The 21,059-nt window shown below is 35.5% G+C and overlaps 2 long non-coding RNA genes across 2 annotated transcripts; both read left to right on the top strand.

The window, feature by feature from the left end:
• The first annotated feature begins 295 nt into the window (after nt 1–295).
• Nucleotides 296–5,624, top strand: LOC129923002 (uncharacterized). The gene is made up of 6 exons (XR_008774933.1): nt 296–438; nt 1,573–1,679; nt 3,904–3,936; nt 4,578–4,607; nt 4,739–4,756; nt 5,555–5,624. It is a non-coding gene; the product is annotated as an uncharacterized LOC129923002 (long non-coding RNA).
• Nucleotides 5,625–13,817: 8,193 nt separating this feature from the next.
• Nucleotides 13,818–19,288, top strand: LOC129923003 (uncharacterized). The gene is made up of 6 exons (XR_008774934.1): nt 13,818–13,868; nt 14,974–15,080; nt 17,488–17,520; nt 18,251–18,280; nt 18,413–18,430; nt 19,219–19,288. It is a non-coding gene; the product is annotated as an uncharacterized LOC129923003 (long non-coding RNA).
• Nucleotides 19,289–21,059: the final 1,771 nt, after the last annotated feature.

Raw genomic sequence — 21,059 nt, 5'->3', positions numbered from 1 at the left:
CACGGTAGTATTGTCTCCCAAATGACATGACATGACTCTAGACCTCTACACAGTAGTGCTCCTCCAGCTGCTCAATGTAGGGGGGGGGCGGGCGCGAACGAATTTTCATGTAGCGGAAAAGGAGGAGCGGTTCCACTGATATAAGTATGAGAAACACTGGTGTAATACAATTCTCAACATTAGCGAGTGTACACCATCTCAATTTAACGAAGTGATTTCATGCATATGTTCTGACAGCAGCTCATTAATAATAAATTATAACTTGAATCTATTACAAGACATGCTGGATGCTTCTCAGCAATAAAATTGTCATAGCATCAATATTATTTGAATTATTCAGAAGTCAGAAACCCTATATAAAACACAAAACTAGACAGGGCTACGTCATTCATATATTTCGCAGATAAACTACAGCCTAGATATATTCAAAAGAAAAAGGTATGTTGTTAATACTTGTTATAACTGTGTTTATACCATACAAACATGTTTTCCTTTTTATTTGTTTTTTTTTTTTGTGTTTGTTTTGTATTTTTTATGACCATTAAGTGGCCGTTACGTGTACCTTTAGGAGTGGTCGCTTTACCTACTCGAGTTATTGCAAGAAGAAAAATAAAGAGCGTCTATTGAGACTTCAAATTTTACACATTTTACTATATAAATAAATGAGTCATAACTGTTACAAAGCTTGAATGTACTATTGCGAATGTTGCAATGTAACTTAGTTTCAGACATCTCTTATCTACAAATTCTCTTGAAGATTATTTGTGTGCTATGCCTGCTACTGAGTGATACGTTGCTAATGCATTTTCCTGATGGATTCAGGCAACCCACATTCATGCTAAAATAGAGCAGTGAGATCTTTAACAAACGAGTCTGAGTCATTGATTAACATGCGTGACTAGATTTACCTAGGGATTCGCCTAGGACGTATCATCTTTTTATAGGGAACGTCTGTCTCTTATAAGATAAGATAAAACTGCACGTGCAAGCAGCACTTTAACGACTTTGTCCTAACATATGGTATAAAATGTTTTTCTTGCGTGAAGTGGGAATAGGCCTATATATTTAAGACGTTTATTTTCTGTTTACAATCTGTCCACTGAAATAATTGGGTAAGTTTTTGGGAGTAACCGAGAGTTCTACTCCCTGTGACGACTGGTATTTCGAGCATCTGAATTTTTAAACTCCCCGGAATCCCCCAACTATGATCGGTACCTAACATACGGAGAACTAAAGGCTGTTTGTCGTGGTGCTGACCACATGACACCCTCATTAACTTACAGTGGTAAACATATAGTAGATTTACATCATCTGTTTCAATATCAATAGCAATATATCTTAATAAAAATACTCAGGACTTAAAGATTACGTTACATTTCTTATTCCCTATGCAAGGATATATTTATATGAGGGCTCCTTCTGTTGTAATACCACTTGAGAAGAACTATGAATGGCCAGCTTCAGTTTGTCATTAAAATGTACCGATGGCTTAGCACAGGGATAAGCCTACTTTAATTTATAAGATAAGATGATAATATTTTATGAACTGTATTTTGTATTTTTCTTGTACAGTAACAATGAAACTTGTAGTCGCAGTTTTGTGCTTGACCCTGTTACTGGCAGTCAGTGATGCAAAACCCAAAAGGGAGATTCGTGCACCGGCCATTGAACAACCTTGGGTAATAATTTCTACATAAGAATTCAGACATACAGACATACAAACATACAGACATACAGACATACAGACATACAAACAAACATACATACAGACATACAAACATACAAACATACAAACATACAGACATACAAACAAACAGACATACAAACAAACAGACATACAAACAAACAGACATACAAACAAACAGACATAAGTTTATGAGAAATTAAACAAGCTCAGGTTATATAAGCATTATAAATGCCACTCGACAAAGTGACGTCATTAACATTCACTTTTTGAAAGTCATACCAATAAAACAAACAAAAAAACAAAACAAAACACATTAAGCTTGATGCATAGATCTAAGTTTTAAACACTAGAGTGGCATTCTCCGAAGGACAAAAAAAAAGATTAGTCAAGTTTTTGTGTTTTGGGGAAGACTGGGATTTTGAATTTCGACAGTTTTAAGACGCCTCTGAGTCCACCCAACTCTAATGAGCACCTGACTTGAGTAGGGTTTAAAAAAAGGCGGTTGGTCGTTGTGTTGGCCATATGACGCCTTGGCCAACCGTCGACCATAGAAACAGATTACCTTTACATCATCTGCCGTCGCAAACGTCTAAATGAGGTACTTTACGTTACTAGATCTCAGGGGCTCTCAACCTATGGGTCGCGACCCCCTAAGGGGTCGATTGACGATTTGTCAGGGGTCGCCAAAATCCATCGAAAATATGTATTTTTTGAGTCTATTCTTCTATTGCTGTGGGAGGGGGGGGGGGTCGCGGCAGAGGGGGGGGATTCTAAAAAGGGGTCGCCGAGCTTAAAAGATTGAGAACCGCTGCTATATCTGATGACTAATACTTTTTTAATTCATGCAATCGATTTACTCTTTCGTCATAGTAATAAAAAAAAAGTCATGGATGCAAAAATTCGAATAATTATTATTTTTTTTTTTTACAAATAGTCATTCTGATATTTCGCACATAAACGTGACAAATCATTATATAAACTAATTTTAGAAATATCATTTATCTATGGAAGGGGTTCTTAACCTGTAGGTCGCGACCCCCTTTGGGGGTCGATTCACGATTTGCCTGGGGTGCTTATGTGTAATGTTAGGATAAGGAGAAATATCTATTTGAAGACAATAATTCCAGGCAGCCTTTTGATTAATAAATATCAGAGAGTTTTAGGAGATTTCCATTTTATAACATAAGGACAAATTACTTAGTTTTGCGGTTGGAGGGAGGGGCGGAGTCGCTGCAGAGTGGGGTATTGTAAAAAGGGGTCGCCGAGCTAAAAAGGTTGAGAACAGCTGATCTATGGGATAAATTATGTATACATATATATTTTATGACATTAGGTCACGTGTTCTCCTCCGTTATTTATATTGTCCATTCATGCAGATTTTTATGCGTAGGTCTTCACGTGAAATACTGCAATTCTCTTTCCACTTTGGACTCGAAGAAAAAAAAAAATTTACTATAGAATTTTATAGATGTTAAACCGCTTTTTGTACAACCGGCAAGCTCAGTTGGCCAGTTGTGCTAGTAATGAGGTGGTCGAGGGCTAGGTTCCGTATTCTGGCCAATTGTTTTCTCTGACTCGATGACCCATTGGGCTTTAAGGAGAAAAAAACAACAGAAATCATGGACTACATTCAGCTTTAACAGTTTTTTTTGTTGTTTTTTTTAGCAAATTAACAAAATGTTTTTTAAAAAAGGAGATGAACTCCATATTTACAAAAATGTATATATAGTTACAAAAATATATCTCAATAATGTAATATTTATTTCCCTTGTTCGACATCAAACAAAATTAATTAATTACCACCACTTAATGTTTTGTTATATTTTGTTTGGAAAAATGCATAATTGTACAAAGTTTCAACTTGATCCAAAAATGTGAAATGGGAGAAATAACACTTTAAAAATGTGTACCAGACAGACAGACAGACCGAGTGATTTTATATAACTTTTATAAAAGGATAATTATAACAAAGAGGTACTTTATTATACTCTCATTTCAGGGGGACATCACAGGAACATTGAAAAGTAGTGACAAGAATCGCTCTCTATTTTGCCACTTATGTGTTTAAATATTCAACTTAAATAAATCTAGATCAATTCAAATTGTTACACAAAAAAGAGTATCAGAAATGAAAATAGAAATGTCTGCTTTACTGTATGCTGTTAATATAAAGCTCAAATTGATTTTTTTAAAAATATATCCCTTGTTATTTTCAGAAGAGAGAGACGGAACGTGACCTTGACCGAAGGGTAAGTAGGCTTGTGAAAGCATTTCTTAATGAGGATGTTGTGGCCATGCCCTAACTGGGGATCGCAAAGAGCTGTCTAGTTTGAATATAGATTTCATTTATATTATTTATATATGTATTTACATTAGTAAAAAAAAAAGTCTTTGTCAAGGATAGACGCAGACAGCGAAGTGAAAACTTACATAGACTTCAGGCGGAAAACGTCTGCATTAGATGCGGCAAAATATGTAGGTCATAAATGGGCTTGCTTGGCCATGCGAAATACTACACACGTTGTAGATCCCGATAATTTAATAAGATAATCATATTACATTGCTAAACAATGATAAGCCTCATCTAAACAAAGGGTAATCATCCAGATTTAGTCTTGTAATAATGATAGTGTTCTCCATGACTGGCATTTTGTTTAGTGTAAGACTTACGTAAACCTTTGGAAGGTGCCAAATGATTTAAATATAGTCATAGTTAAGTAGTGAAGTAGTTTAACTCCCCATCATTCTGTTTATTGTTTTTTCTCTTCCTCTTTTTCTGTCTTTCTCTCTCTCTCTTATTTTCAATTTTTTATATTCCCTTTCTCTTACATCTTCACAATACTCCACATCAATCTCAAATAATATTGAATGTTTTTTTTTCTTTCTTTAGGTTATTTTCATAAGGGAAGATGAACGTGATGTAAGTAATTAATGTTAATTTCTACTACATTATAATGCCTTCAGTATGTGTTGAAAATAAGATATTTATTATATTGTATTTTTTTGGTTATTATTTAGCTGTCTGATATTTTGAATATTTATTTTTTTCAGGTTCGTGGAGCACATATAGTAAGTAAACATTTGCACACATGCCGCGTTTGGCAACAGAATAATGAAAAATTCAAATATAAAAGGCACATTTCTTATTAATATGCTAGGACAAATTCGTGCAAGTGCTCCTTCTTCCCTTAATGCTATTAGAGCATGGGAAAGAATCTGCTTAGCAGTAGTTAAGTCTTTGATTGACATGCACGACTAGATGAAAACATGGATACACGAAGACGTAATGATCTTCGCTTTTGAAGGCACGTCCGTACGTTATAAGATACAAGTTAGCAAGTCAAGATTCCCTTTCAGACCTTGAGCTCTATAAGGCAGATGATTTAAAGGCCATCTGCTTCTATGGCCCACGGATAACGAGGGTGTCATGCGGCCAGCACAATGACCACTCTTTTCCCCATCTAATGTCAGGTACCCATTGGACTCACAGGATTACGAAATTCAAAATCCCAGTCTTCACCGAGATTCGAACCAAATACACCCGGTTCGGAAGCCAAGCGCTTTACCACACAGCCAACGCGCCTCCTAAGTTGTAAGATAAGAATAACGCTGATATAGCCCTTTTTTTGTATAAGATAATATAAGATAATATATGCATGACTTTAATGTTAAGTATTTTTAAAAAGATTATAAGACTTTTTTAATCACATGTTCTTTGGGACGACGTTTTGTTTTGTTTGTTTTTTTTGTTTGTTGTTGTTTTTTGTTGTTTTCATGTCAAATTTATGAAAACAAAAGCTTTAACATTAATTTCAATAGATCTGCCTCTCTTTAAATTAACACTACATTTTATTGCTTCTCTATTAGCCTGTGGCATAATTCAAGGCACCTGTATGAAATGGAGAATGAAACAAAATAAAATAGTGTGAATCCACTACACATTTGTGTTGCTTTGTTCATTGAGTCTGTTCATACACAGTCATGGAGCTCTCTGTTATACATTGTCACGAGAAGCGAGCAGCTGGCGCCTGCTTCAACTGGTCGTTGTCTAGGGCGATTCTGGAGGCCCGACTGTTGACGCTGGAACTGTGTATGTGTCTTTTGTGGCTTTAGCCCTATCGCGATTTATCTCTACTTGGTGATATTTGAGTTTGTGTATAGAACTCACGTACACATAGAACACAGAACACCAGAATGATCATTAAAACAGCGTAGACATTTAGTTATGTCGAATCATCCACAATTAAAGAGATACATCAATAAAACTGACAGACAAAACTAAGATATCCAAATGACTCTAAACTTTAGATTTAAATAGTGTATTCTTAAATGTAGAAGTTTAGTAGAAAAAATTAGAACAACAAAAAGCGGGTAGTGCGACCCTCCGCTGCAGGGGCGGACTGGCTATATGGGCAAACGGGCAAATGCCCGATGGGCCGGTACCAAATGGGCCGGTCTGTGTTCGCAGAATAAGAAAAAAAAATTTCAATGCAAAAATAAAAGTGACAGCAGCAAGACACAAAGGCCTGAACACTTTATTCTTATTACAATTAATTTTGTTTGAAATTCAACAATTAAGAATATCAACAAAATAAATACATAATACACTGTACGTATTAGACTTAGGTCCTCCTGCGCCGTATTATCATTTGCAAAACGTTAGACCGTACTTTCTGCTATGCACGAACGGCATAAACTGCTTTGATGTCTTTGAGGCTGTGTTTGGCCTTATCATTTTGCTGGTCGGCATGGGCCTTTGATGGCACTCCCATTTTTTTTGCTCCTTTCCTCCCCCCTCTTTCAATGGTTCCAATGAAATTTAACAAAAAAAAGGGATGAGAGAGATTAAGTTAGAAAACATTAATATAACTAAAAAAAAGCGCGACAATTAGCTCTTTAACAATACTTAATAGAAATTAACTTTTACACATACACACAGCCGCGAAATTGCAAACCACCCAACTTATTCACAGCTCAATATGGGTATAAAGCTCTACTTTCTGCGATTTGAAAAGAAAAAGCTTCTTTTTGTTTATTTTTAATAACATAGATCTAAAAATACTACACTTAAAACTTAAAAATATTATTTAATTAAAAAATATAAATCTAGATCTAAATCAATTTTTATACCATTATAATAAATGGCGAACTTATGCTTAGTATGAAGTCATTAATGATGAAAATAATTACAATAATTTATATAGCGCTGTCAGATTCGATATTTAATGAAAGGAGATTTATATTTTAAATAATGGTTCATGGTATATTCATATTGAGAATGTACTTGGGGGAAGCAAGAGCTTTTCACATTAAGTAAGTGCCTCTCTAACCGTTCTGCTTTCTCTTATCTTTTAATGGAATGGGTTGCCTGAGTCAGCCAGGAAAACCAATGATCTAGCATATTTTAAGTCACAGATCAACATGCATGACTAGATTGACACATGAAATGCGTAAGACGTAACAATCTTATTTTTTGAAAAAACGTCTGTTATCTATAAGTAATACCAAAAAGCTTCAAACTCATTAGGCTGCTATTGTATTATTTATAGTTTCCAGACTACATACATGTAAAATTAGAATAAATTATGTAATCCTACGAATGCTTACATCCAGTTTTCGATTCGTTATCAAACTTTATATATTTTGTAAAGAATTAGGCTTACACCTATAATATAACACATGGGCGTAGCCGGGAGGGAAAGGTCTTCAAACCATCACTTGCCTCAAACCTCATTGTCTGAAAGGGAAACTTTACTTACTGCCCCAGTGCAGCCAACGTTAGCAAAGGACAGTTTTCAAACTTCATGAGCGTAGCCAAAAGAGGTTTTGTGGTTTCCCTTCCCCCTCCAATACAAAAACTAAAGCTGGACTCCATTGAATAGCAGAATTGGTTTTTGAATTTTTTAAGCGGAAGAGTAGCAGGCTAATTGCACTGTAGATACCTCAGAATTTGCATTTTTAAAGCTTAAAATAACGGAAATAATGCTTGGTCCAGGGGCTTGTTTGTTTGTTTTACATGTTTCGGATGTTCCTTCAGAATTAAAGATAGTTTACTTCCTAGTTACAACAGTATGTTATGTACCATGAGCCACGATCTGCTGGAAGCCGGTGTGGACAGTCAAGAAACACTAAATACCATTCGATAGCTGCGCTGGGTCGGGCACACATCCCCATTGGGAGACGACCGCTTGCCAAAGCGATCCTCTGGTGAGCTTTAAGGAAGACAGTACAACCGGTTTGCATAATCTTGTGGAACACTGCACTTAATCTTCGGAACTGAAGACCTTGACATCAAATTTTGGCCGGTTAAAATTATCTGCTAGTTTCTAGGCTGTAGTCCATTTCCTTGTGGATAGACCTACCATTGAAAGAGCTCTTCAAGGCTGAAGACACAGAGGAATGGTGAAACATGGATAGCAGATCTTGTGTGGTGCCCCAGCGGTCCAAAAGACAAAGGATAGATAAAGATGAATGTTGTGACCCTATAAAAGGCCAACTACCATCTCCACCTGGTTCTAGTCTGTTGAACCGTTGAGCCACAACACATGATCTGTTGACGGTCTTTCCAATTTCATCTCGTCTATTGCCCTGAATAAAATTCCTCTCAACGACTTTTCCGTTCCTGCTTGATGTGGCTCTTCCATTTCCCGGTAGTCTTCTCTGTAGAAAGGTCTATTTGAGATCCCTGTGGACTTTAATAATAGGGTTAAGATATACCTAAATTCTACTTACTAGTATCGTATTCACCTACCTTTTTGAGCTTAGACTTTCCAGTACATTCTTAAATGCTGACTTTATCCCTATTACTTTCTCTGTCTGCTTCATGTCATTACTTGTACTCTTCTCTGGGAGGCCTGTTAAACCGTTTGGGCATCGTCGACAGTCTTGAACAGAATCCATGTCAACGATTTCTTGGTACTCTTGTCTGAAGGAAGGTCTTTGCGATGCCTGTTAAACCATTTGGGCACCATGCATGATCCGTCGTCCGTCCAATCCATTCCGTTTCTTTGCCTTGAGGAGAATCCATTTCTTGTAATTCTTGAATGTTGACTTGGTCCTTGCTTGCTCCTTCCGCTTCTTCCATTTCCTGGTACTGGTAGTCTTCTCTGTAGAAAGGTCTTTGAGATCCCTGTGGACTTCAATAAGAGGATTAAGATATACCTAAATTCTACTTACTAGTATCGTATTCACCTACCTTTTTAAGCGTAGACTCCACATCTGGACTGGCTTCTTAAATGTTCATTAACTTCTAGATCTACTTAGTAGACTAACATTTACAATCTATAATCCCTGTTTTAATTACTAATATCTACTTACACTAATATCTAATTAAACTAAAAGTTTCACCTCCCAATCTGGCTATTTAAACCTTCATTAACTTAAAGTTCTAGATCTAGTAGACTAACATTTACAGACTTAAATCTTTGTTCTTATTACTAATATCTATTTACACTAAACGTTTAACCCCCCCCCCCAATGTTTAAAATATAACTAAATTTCACTTACTACTACAGTATTCACCTACCTTTTTGAGCTTAGACTCCACATCTGGTCTGGCTTCTTACATCTTCATTTACTTCTAGATCAACTTAGTAGACTAACATTTACAATCTAAAATACCTGTTCTAATTAATAATACACTAATATCTACTTAAACTAAACATTTCACCTCCCAATGTTCATGTTTATGTTTTGCACCGTCTTGGCTTATTTTACGTTTCCATGTAATGTGGCTAGTTTTGAATGTGCGCAAGAGAGGAGTGGTGTCGTTGTAAGTGTCGGGTCCCTAGTGTGTTTATCATGGGGTGTTGAGACGGAGGCGTAGAACAATGGCGTGCGATGAATGTGAGACGCTGAATTAATTGTAGTGCGTGTTCATATGGGTCTGACAGTGCTTCGTCTAGAATATAGGTATTTTGGGAGAAATCTTTTTTTATTTTTTTTTTAATAAATAGTCAATAAGTTTATTTACTTTTTTTTACAAAATTATTTGAACTGTTTAAATTAAAGTTTTATATTAAGATGAATTTTATATATATATTAAGAATAGTAGAACACTATTTAAAAAAAACATAACATGTATCATATTAATTAATTCATATTAATTGTCACTATTGCAAATTACAAAAATTACATTTTTTTTAAAGAAATAATCAATAAGTTTATTTACTTTTTTTAAAAATTATTTGAACCGTTTAAATTAAAGTTTTATATTAAGATGATTTTTATATATATTAAGAATAGTAGAACACTATTTTAAAAAAACATAACATAATTATTCATATTAATTGTCACTATTGTTAATTATAAAAATTACATCAAAAGAGAGTACATTATTCTCGTTAATATACTTTAATTTCTTACTTCAATATTTAAAAAAATGGAAGGACTTTAAAAAAAAGTTTCGTTTTTAAAGGAAACCTCAGAATTCGCGCTATTTTGGGCCTTCCTGCCTCTTATGTGGGCTTTTTTTTTATTTATTTATTTTTTGATGTAATTTTTATTTGTAAATTCTCACAAATAATAAATTATAAACAATTATTTGGAATCATGTGGTTGCAAATAATGGAGATTAGTTTTCAGAACCTGCCCCCCAACAAAACAATTGTTTACAATCCTTGAAGGAACACGCGCGCGAACGTCTAAGCAGTTGCTTTGGAAGGCGACTTTTTGGCCTCGAGATTAAGCAGCCGACAGTTCTAAAAATAACAAAACAAGATGTCAACAATGTTCACCTATAGTTAAGTGCGCAAAAGTTTTAGCTACCAGACTGACTCATTAGTATATCTATTACCTACAGTGTCCTACCGTAGAGCTAAAACAACTTTGATATTTTCATGAACTATTTGTTGTTTATTTACCCGAGAAGATTTATTTTTGTCCGCAGCTTCGGCCGAATACGTTTTTAATAAATCGACATATCAATGTTGGATAAAATAAGCGCTAGATCTATTTATAACCACTCACAATATTTTGTATATGCGAAACTTTCTTTCGTCTCAGCTTTTACATTTGTTTTTTCTAAAAAAAAAATTTCTCTTCCGGTTAAAATAAACAAAATTATCTTAATAAAATTTAATTGATATTTTATTCCATTTTTTGTATTTTTATATCTGCAAAACAAGGCTTGTCTTTGAGTCCGAAGATTAGCGAGGAGTGCAGTATTTCACGTGGCAGTATTTCACGCAGTCCCAGCCGCAACCTACATATTTAGCCACGCACAACACAGACATAACCATTGTCCTCGATGGTCGATTTAGGTTATCTATTTGCCGTCTACGTCTGTCTTCTGCAGTGAATATTCTTTTGGTAGCGAAATAAGCAAAATACAACTCACTTATCCACTCATTTATTTATCCACTCACTTATCCACTTACTTATCCACTTACTTATCCACTCACTTATCCACTTATTCATATATCAAATAATCTCTGGAACATACAAACGTTGGATAAAACAAGCGCTAGATCTATTTATAACCACTCACACTATTTTGTATATGCGAAACTTTCTTTCGTCTCAGCTTTTAATTTTAATTTGTTTTTTCTAAATTTCCTCTTCCGGTAAAAAAAAATTATCTTAATAAACTTTATCTTAAAATTTATTCTTTTTTTTTTTTTTTATTTGTATATCTGCAAAACAAATCTCGTCTGAGTTACAAGATCAGCAAGGAGTGCAGTATTTCACGTGACAATATTTCACGCAGTCCCAGATGCGACCTACATATTTTCCCACAATCAGCCCGGACATAACCATTGTCCGCCGTTGGTCGTTTTATGTTCTTGTTTCGCCGTCTACGTCTGTCCTCGGCAGTAAATATTCTTGTGGCGTAGGTGCTCACTATAGCAAAGAAAATATTTTTATTAATTAGCGATCTGAGATCAGAAAAATCACAAAAATGCAACAATCACAATGTAGTCTTTCTATTAAAACTTTGCAATACTTCCCCCGTGTTTCCCTCCTAATTGCAGTATAATATTAGGATGGAAAAATAAATCTATGTATATAATAACCTTGCCCTGCAGTGATTCTTATAAATGTAGCGCTCCGCATGGATGGACTATTGAATAGAGACATTTTGAATGGCCGATAGCTATAGAGCCACAGAACAGAAAGTTAAAATCAAGGCTGGCTGGCTTATTTGTATGTTTCATCTGCAATTGAACCTGTATCATTGATGTTTCATTCTACATCGAGTTTTTTTGCCATGGATTTATTTCTATACCAATGTCTTACCTTTTCGTTCACCTGTCCCTTTTGTCTTTTAAATCGTTGAGGCATCACACACGATCCGTCGACGAGTTTTCTCCATTCAGGAATAGAGAGGCATTTTCTATCAACAATGTTGCTCTCCCATCGCTTCCTTTCTATTACAATACCTCTATTCAACTCGTACCTTCGTGGGTAAACCTTCTGGCTGGATGGGAAAAACTTGTACACGGATCTCGAAAACGGCTCTACCAATGTTCCTTGAAATTCGACAGTAATGTATATCGTTGGGAAAAAATATATTATTAGCTGGTTGGCTACTCTGGGAAAACTCTATCGTTATAATTTTTTAAAGTATAAATAGAAATATCTGCCTCGAATGTCCCTGGAGAAGACAGTTGGAGACAGTCACAAAGGCCGCGGGACACACATTTGAGCCCATAGAAAAGCCCTTAAGGAAGACAGGTGCAGGGGACGAAAAGAAAACTTAAATAGACCGCAGATGACAACAGCTTTGTCTGCACGAGTTGCGGGAAAATATGTTGGTCGCAACTGGGCTTGTGAAGTGATTGTGTGCTCTAGTGGCAAGAAAACACTTCAATATAAGCCTTTCTAACCTTCTATTCATATTACTACGAGAAAAAAGTATTATAGAGAGCCTACGTCCCTGCTCCCTTTAGTGAAGCTTAGAGTTGATAAAAGGCAAACCTAGTGCTGCATGTAGAGATGTAGACGTACAATTCTATCTACAGGGAGAACTTTTCCAAGTAAATAAAACATTTGGAAATTATGTACGAAACTCTATTGACATGCCTCTAGACGTTTACACGGTAGTGTCTCCCAAATGACATGACATGACTCTAGACCTCTACATGGTAGTGTTGTCTCCCAAATGACATGACATGCCTCTAGACTTTTACCAATTTGTGTTGTCTCTTAAATGACATGTCATGACTCTAGACCTCTACACGGTAGTGTTGTCTCCCAAATGACATGACATGACTCTAGACCTCTACACGGTAGTGTTGTCTCCCAAATGACATGACATGACTCTAGACCTCTACCCGGTAGTATTGTCTCCCAAATGGCATGACATGACTCTAGACCTCTACCCGGTAGTATTGTCTCCCAAATGACATGACATGGCTCTAGACCTCTACACGGTAGTGTTGTCTCTTAAATGACATGACATGACTCTAGACTTTTACCCATTTGTGTTGTCTTGTAAATGACATGTCATGACTCTAGACCTCTACACGGTAGTGTTGTCTCCCAAATGACATGACATGACTCTAGACCTCTACACGGTAGTGTTGTCTCCCAAATGACATGACATGACTCTAGACCTCTACCCGGTAGTATTGTCTCCCAAATGACATGACATGGCTCTAGACCTCTACACGGTAGTGTTGTCTCTTAAATGACATGACATGACTCTAGACCTCTACACGGTAGTATTGTCTCCCAAATGACATGACTTTTACTTGAACACACTGAAGAAATTTATCCTAATTCATACATTTAAGTTATTTTTCTTTTTTTCATTACATTCTTTAAACCCTCCCGGACCCCACTTTGGGAGCCTAAAGTGCTCCTCCAGCTGCTCAAGGTAAGGGGAGGGGGGCGGGCGCGAACGAATTTTCATGTAGCGGAAGAGGTCGGGCGGTTCCACTGATAAAAGTTTGAGAAACACTGGTGTAATCCAATTCTTAACATTAGCTAGTGTACACCATTTAAATTTAACGAAGTGATTTCATGATTTCTGACAGCAGCTCAGTAATAATTAATTATAACATAAATCTATTACAAGACATGCTGGATGCTTCTCAGCAATAAAATTGTCATAGCATCAATATTATTTGAATTATTCAGAAGTTAGAAACCCTATATAAAACACAAAACTAGACATGGCTTAGTCATTCATATATTTCGCAGATAAACCACAAATAAAATATATATCTACAAGAAAGAGGTATGTTGTTAATACTTGTTATATCCGTGTTTATACCATACAAACATGTTTTCCTTCTTACTTGTTTTGTTTGTGTTTGTTTTGTATTTTTTATGACTAATAAGTGGCCGTTACGTGTACCTTTAGGAGTGGTCGCTTTACCTACTCGAGATATTGCAAGAAGAAAAAAAAGAGCGTCTATTGAGACTTCAAATTTTACACATTTTACTATATAAATAAGAGTCCAACTGTTACAAAGCTTGAATGTACTATTGCGAATGTTGCAATGTAGCTTAGTTTCAGACATCTCTTATCTACAACTTCTCTTGAAGATTATTTGTGTGCTGTGCCTGCTACTGAGTGACACGTTGCTAATGCATTTTCCAGATGGATTCAGGCAACCCACATTCATGCTAAAATAGAGCAGTGAGATCTTTAACAAACGAGTCTGAGTCATTGATTCACATGCGTGACTAGATTTACCTAGGGATTCGCGTAGGACGTATCATCTTTTTATAGGGAACGTCTGTCTCTTATAAGATAAGATAAAACTGCACGTGCAAGCAGCACTTTCACGACTTTGTCCTAACAAATGGTATAAAATGTTTTTCTTGCGTGAAGTGGGAATAGGCCTATATATTTAAGACGTTTATTTTCTGTTTACAATCTGTCCACTGAAATAATTGGGTAAGTTTTTGGGAGTAACCGAGAGTTCTACTCCCTGTGACGACTGGTATTTCGAGCATCTGAATTTTGAAACGCCCCAAATTCCCAACTATGATCGGTACCTAACATACGGAGAACTAAAGGCTGTTAGTCGTGGTGCTGACCACATGACACCCTCATTAACTTACAGTGGTAAACATATAGTAGATTTACATCATCTGTTTCAATATCAATAGCAATATATCTCAATAAAAATACTCAGGACTTAAAGATTACGTTACATTTCTTATTCCCTATGCAAGGATATATTTATATGAGGGCTCCTTCATGGCCAGCTTCAGTTTGTCATTAAAATGTAACGATGGCTTAGCACAGGGATAAGCACAGAACGTAATAGCCTACTTTAATTTATAAGATAAGATGATAATATTTTAAGAACTCTTGTATTTTTCTTGTACAGTAACAATGAAACTTGTAGTCGCAGTTTTGTGCTTGACTCTGTTACTGGCAGTCAGTGATGCAAAACCCAAAAGAGAGATTCGTGCACCGGCCATTGAACAACCTTGGGTAATAATTTCTACATAAGAGTTTAGACATACAGACATACAAACAAACAGACATACAAACATACAGACATACAAACATACAGACATACAAACATACAGATATACAAACATACAGACATACAAACATACAGACATACAAACATACAGACATACAGACATACAAACAAACAGACATACAAACAAACATACATACAAACATATAGACATACAATTATACAGAGATACAAACATACAGACATACAAACATACAGACATACAAATATACAGACATACAGACATACAAACATACAGACATACAAACATACAAACAAACAAACATACAGACAAACAGACATACAAACAAACAAACAGACATACAAACAAACAGACATACGTTTATGAGAAATTAAACAAGCTCAGGTTATATAAGCATTATAAATGCCACTCGACAAAGTGACGTCATTAACATTCACTTTTTGAAAGTCATACCAATAAAACAAACAAAAAAACAAAACACATTAAGCTTGATGCATAGATCTAAGTTTTAAACACTAGAGTGGCATTCTCCGAAGGACAAAATGAAAGATTAGTCAAGTTTTTGTGTTTTGGGGAAGACTGGGATTTTGAATTTCGAGAGTTTTAGGACGCCCCTGAGTCCACCCAACTCTAATGAGCACCTGACTTGAGTAGGGTTAAAAAAAAGGCGGTTGGTCGTTGTGTTGACCATATGACGCCTTGTCAACCGTCGACCATAGAAACAGATTACCTTTACATCATCTGCCGTCGCAAACGTCTAAATGAGGTACTTTACGTTACTAGATCTCAGGGGCTCTCAACCTATGGGTCGCGACCCCCTAAGGGGTCGATTGACGATTTGTCAGGGGTCGCCAAAATCCATCGAAAATATGTATTTTTTGAGTCTATTCTTCTATTGCTGTGGGAGGGGGGGGGGGGTCGCGGCAGAGGGGGGGATTCTAAAAAGGGGTCGCCGAGCTTAAAAGATTGAGAACCGCTGCTATATCTGATGACTAATACTTTTTTAATTCATGCAATCGATTTACTCTTTCGTCATAGTAATAAAAAAAAAGTCATGGATGCAAAAATTCGAATAATTATTATTTTTTTTTTTTTACAAATAGTCATTCTGATATTTCGCACATAAACTCTACGTGACAAATCATTATATAAACTAATTTTAGAAATATCATTTATCTATGGAAGGGGTTCTGAACCTGTAGGTCGCGACCCCCTTTGGGGGTCGATTCACGATTTGCCTGGGGTCGCCTAAAATTTGCTTATGTGTAATGTTAGGATAAGGAGAAATATCTATTTGAAGACTATAATTCCAGGCAGCCTTTTGATTAATAAATATCAGAGAGTTTTAGGAGATTTCCATTTTATAACATAAGGACAAATTACTTAGTTTTGCGGTTGGAGGGGAGGGGCGGGGGTCGCTGCAGAGTGGGGTATTGTAAAAAGGGGTCGCCGAGCTAAAAAGGTTGAGAACAGCTGATCTATGGGATAAATTATGTATAAATATATATTTTATGACATTAGGTCACGTGTTCTCCTCCGTTATTTATATTTGTCCATTCATGCAGATTTTTATGCGTAGGTCTTCACGTGAAATAGTGCAATTCTCTTTCCACTTTGGACTCGAAGGAAAAAACAACTTACTATAGATTTTTATAGATGTTAAACCGCTTTTTGTACAACCGGCAAGCTCAGTTAGCCAGTTGTGCTAGTAATGAGGTGGTCGAGGACTCGGTTCCGTATTCTGGCCAATTGTTCTGACCAATTGTTTTCTATGACTCGATGACCCATTTTGGCTTAAAGGAGAAAAAAACAACAACAGAAATCATTCAGCTTTAACAGGTTTTTTTTAGCAAATTAACAAAATGTTTTTTAAAAAAGGAGATGAACTCCATATTTACAAAAATTTATATATAGTTACAAAAATATATCTCAATAATGTAATATTTATTTCCCTTGTTCGACATCAAACAAAATTAATTAATTACCACCACTTAATGTTTTGCTATATTTTGTTTGGAAAAATGAATAATTGTACAAAGTTTCAACTTGATGCGAAAATGTGAAATGGGAGAAATAACACTTTAAAAATGTGTAACAGACAGACAGACAGACCGAGTGATTTTATATAACTTTTATAAAAGGGTAATTATAACAAAGAGGTACTTTATTACATTGTCATTTCAGGGAGACATCACAGGAACATTGAAATGTAGTGACCAAGAATCGCTCTCTATTTTGCCACTTATTAGTTTAAATATTTAACTTATATAAATCCAGATCCATTCAAACTGTTACAAAAAAAAGTATCAGAAATGAAAATAGAAATGTTTCTGCTTTACTGTATACTGTCAATATAAAGCTCAAATTGATTATATATTCCTTGTTATTTTCAGAAGAGAGAGACGGAACGTGACCTTGACCGAAGGGTAAGTAGGCTTGTGAAAGCATTTCTTAATGAGGATGTTGTGGCCATTATTCAAAGTTATTTAAGCTGCTTTGACTATTGTTACTGTTTTTTTTAGCCTTTTTCAAACTCAGTACCACCCTAACTGGGGGATCGGAAAGAGCTGTCTAGTTTGAATATAGATTTCATTTATATTATTTATATATGTATTTACATTAGTAAAAAAAAAAAGTCTTTGTCAAGGACAGACGCAGACAGCGAAGTGAAAACTTACATAGACTTCAGGCGGAAAACGTCTGCATTAGATGAGGCAAAATATGTAGGTCATAACTGGGCTTGCTTGGCCATGCGAAATACTACACACGTTGTAGATCCCGATAATTTAATAAGATAATCATATTACATTGCTAAACAATGATAAGCCTCATCTAAACAAAGGGTAATCATCCAGATTTAGTCTCGTAATAATGGTACTGTTCTCCATGACTGGCATTTTGTTTAGTGTCAGACTTACGTAAACCTTTGGAAGGTTCCAAATGATTTAAATATAGTCATAGTTAAGTAGTGAAATAGTCTAACTCCCCATCATTCTGTTTATTGTTTTTTCTCTTTTACTTTTACTCTTCCTCTTTTTCTGTCTTTCTCTCTCTCTTATTTTCAATTTTTTTATATTCCCTTTCTCTTATATCTCCACAATACTCCACATCAATCTAATCTCAAATAAGATTGAATGTTTTTTTTTCTTTCTTTAGGTGATTTTCATAAGGGAAGATGAACGTGATGTAAGTAATTATTGTTAATTTCTACTATTTAGTATATTTGACTGATGCGTCTTAAAAATAAGATATTTATTATATTGTTTTTTTTTTGTTATTATTTAGCTGTCTGATATTTTGAATATTTATTTTTTTCAGGTTCGTGGAGCTCATATAGTAAGTAAACATTTGCACACATGCCGCGTTTGGCAACAGAATAATGAAAAATTCAAAGATAAAAGGCACATTTCTTATTAATATGCTAGGAAAAATTTGTGCAAGTGCTCTTTCTTCCCTTAGTGCTGTTAGAGCATGGGAAAGAATCTGCTTAGCGGTAGTTAAGTCTTTGATTAACATGCACAACTAGATGAAAACATGGATACACGTAGCACGTAGTTATCTTCGCTTTTGAAGGCACGTCCGTACGTTATAACATACAAGTTAGCAAGTCAAGTTCTATTTTCATACCTTGAGCTCTATAAGGCAGATGATTTAAAGGCCATCTGCTTCTATGGCCCACGTATAACGAGGGTGTCATGCGGCCAGCACAATGACCACTCTTTTCCCCAACTAATGCCAGGTACCCATTGGACTAACAGGATTACGAAATTCAAAATCCCAGTCTTCACCGAGATTCGAACCAAATACACCCGGTGCGGAAGCCAAGCGCTTTACCACACAGCCAACGCGCCTCCTAAGTTGTAAGATAAGAATAACGCTGATATAGCCCTTTTTTGCATAAGATAATATAAGATAATATATGCATGACTTTAATGTTAAGTATTTTTGAAAAGATTATAAGACGTTTTTAATTACATGTTCTTTGGGACGACGTTTTGTTTTTTTTGTTGTTGTTTTTTTTTGTTGTTTTGATGTCAAATTTATGAAAACAAAAGCTTTAACATTAATTTCAATAGATCTGCCTCTCGTTAAATTAACACTACATTTTATTGCTTCTGTATTAGCCTGTGGCATAATTCAAGGCACCTGTATGAAATGGAGAATGAAACGAAATAAAATAGTGTCAATCAACTACACATTTGTGTTGCTTTGTTCTTTGAGTGCGTTCATACACAGTCATGGAGCTCTCTGTTACACATTGTCACGAGAGGCGAGCAGCTGGCGCCTGCTTCAACTGGTCGTTGTCTAGGGCGATTCTGGAGGCCCGACTGTTGACGCTGGAACTGTGTATTGGTCTTTTGTGGCTTTAGCCCTATCGCGATTTATCTCTACTTGGTGATATTTGAGTTTGTGTATAGAACTCACGTACACATAGAACACAGTACACCAGAATGATCATTAAAACAGCGTAGACATTTAGTTATGTCGAATCATTCACAATTAAAGAGATACATTAATAAAACTGGCAGACAAAACTAAGATATCCAAATGACTTTAAACTTTAGATTTAAATAGTGTATTCTTAAATGTAGAAGTTTAGTAGAAAAAATTAGAACAACAAAAAGCGGGTAGTGCGACCCTCCGCTGCAGGGGCGGACTGGCTATATGGGCAAACGGGCAAATGCCCGATGGGCCGGTACCAAATGGGCCGGTCTGTGTTCGCAGCCTAAGAAAAAAAATTTTCAATGCAAAAATAAAAGTGACAGCAGCAAGACACAAAGGCCTGAACACTTTATTCTTATTACAATTAATTTTGTTTGAAATTCAACAATTAAGAATATCAACAAAATAAATACATAATACACTGTACGTATTAGACTTAGGTCCTCCCGCGCCGTATTATCATTTGCAAAACGTTAGACCGTACTTTCTGCTATGCACGAACGGCATGAACTGCTTTGATGTCTTCGAGGCTGTGTTTGGCCTAATCATTTTGCTGGTCGGCATGGGCCTTTGATGGCACTCCCATTTTTTTTTGCTCCTTCCCTCCCCCCTCTTTCAATGGTTCCAATGAAATTTAACCAAAAAAAGGGATGAGAGAGATTAAGTTAGAAAACATTAATATAACTAAAAAAAAAAGCGCGACAATTAGCTCTTTAACAATACTTAATAGAAATTAACTTTAACACATACACACAGCCGCGAAATTGCAAACCACCCAACTTATTCACAGCTCAATATGGGTATAAAGCTCTACTTTCTGCGATTTGAAAAGAAAAAGCTTCTTTTTGTTTATTTTTAATAACATAGATCTAAAAATACTACACTTAAAACTTAAAAAATATTATTTAATTAAAAAATATAAATCTAGATCTAAATCAATTTTTATACCATTATAATTAATGGCAAACTTATGCTTAGTATGAAGTCATTAATGATGAAAATAATTACAATAATTTATATAGCGCTGTCAGATTCGATATTTAATGAAAGGAGATTTATATTTTAAATAATGGTTCATGGTATATTCATATTGAGAATGTACTTGGGGGAAGCAAGAGCTTTTCACATTAAGTAAGTGCCTCTCTAACCGTTCTGCTTTCTCTTATCTTTTAATGGAATGGGTTGCCTGAGTCAGCCAGGAAAACCAATAATCTAGCATATTTTAAGTCAGAGATCAACATGCATGACTAGATTGACACATGAAATGCGTAAGACGTAACAATCTTATTTTTTGAAGAAACGTCTGTTATCTATAAGTAATACCAAAAAGCTTCAAACTCATTAGGCTGCTATTGTATTATTTATAGTTTCCAGACTACATACATGTATAATTAGAATAAATTATGTAATCCTACGAATGCTTACATCCAGTTTTCGATTCGTTATCAAACTTTATATATTTTGTAAAGAATTAGGCTTACACCTATAATATAACACATGGGCGTAGCCGGGAGGGAAAGGT

The sequence above is a fragment of the Biomphalaria glabrata genome, chromosome 14 (assembly GCF_947242115.1).
Source record: "Biomphalaria glabrata chromosome 14, xgBioGlab47.1, whole genome shotgun sequence".
NCBI classification, from domain to species: Eukaryota; Metazoa; Mollusca; class Gastropoda; family Planorbidae; genus Biomphalaria; species Biomphalaria glabrata.
Note: the sequence above shows the minus strand (reverse complement) of the source record. Positions and strands in the feature narration are given on the sequence as shown.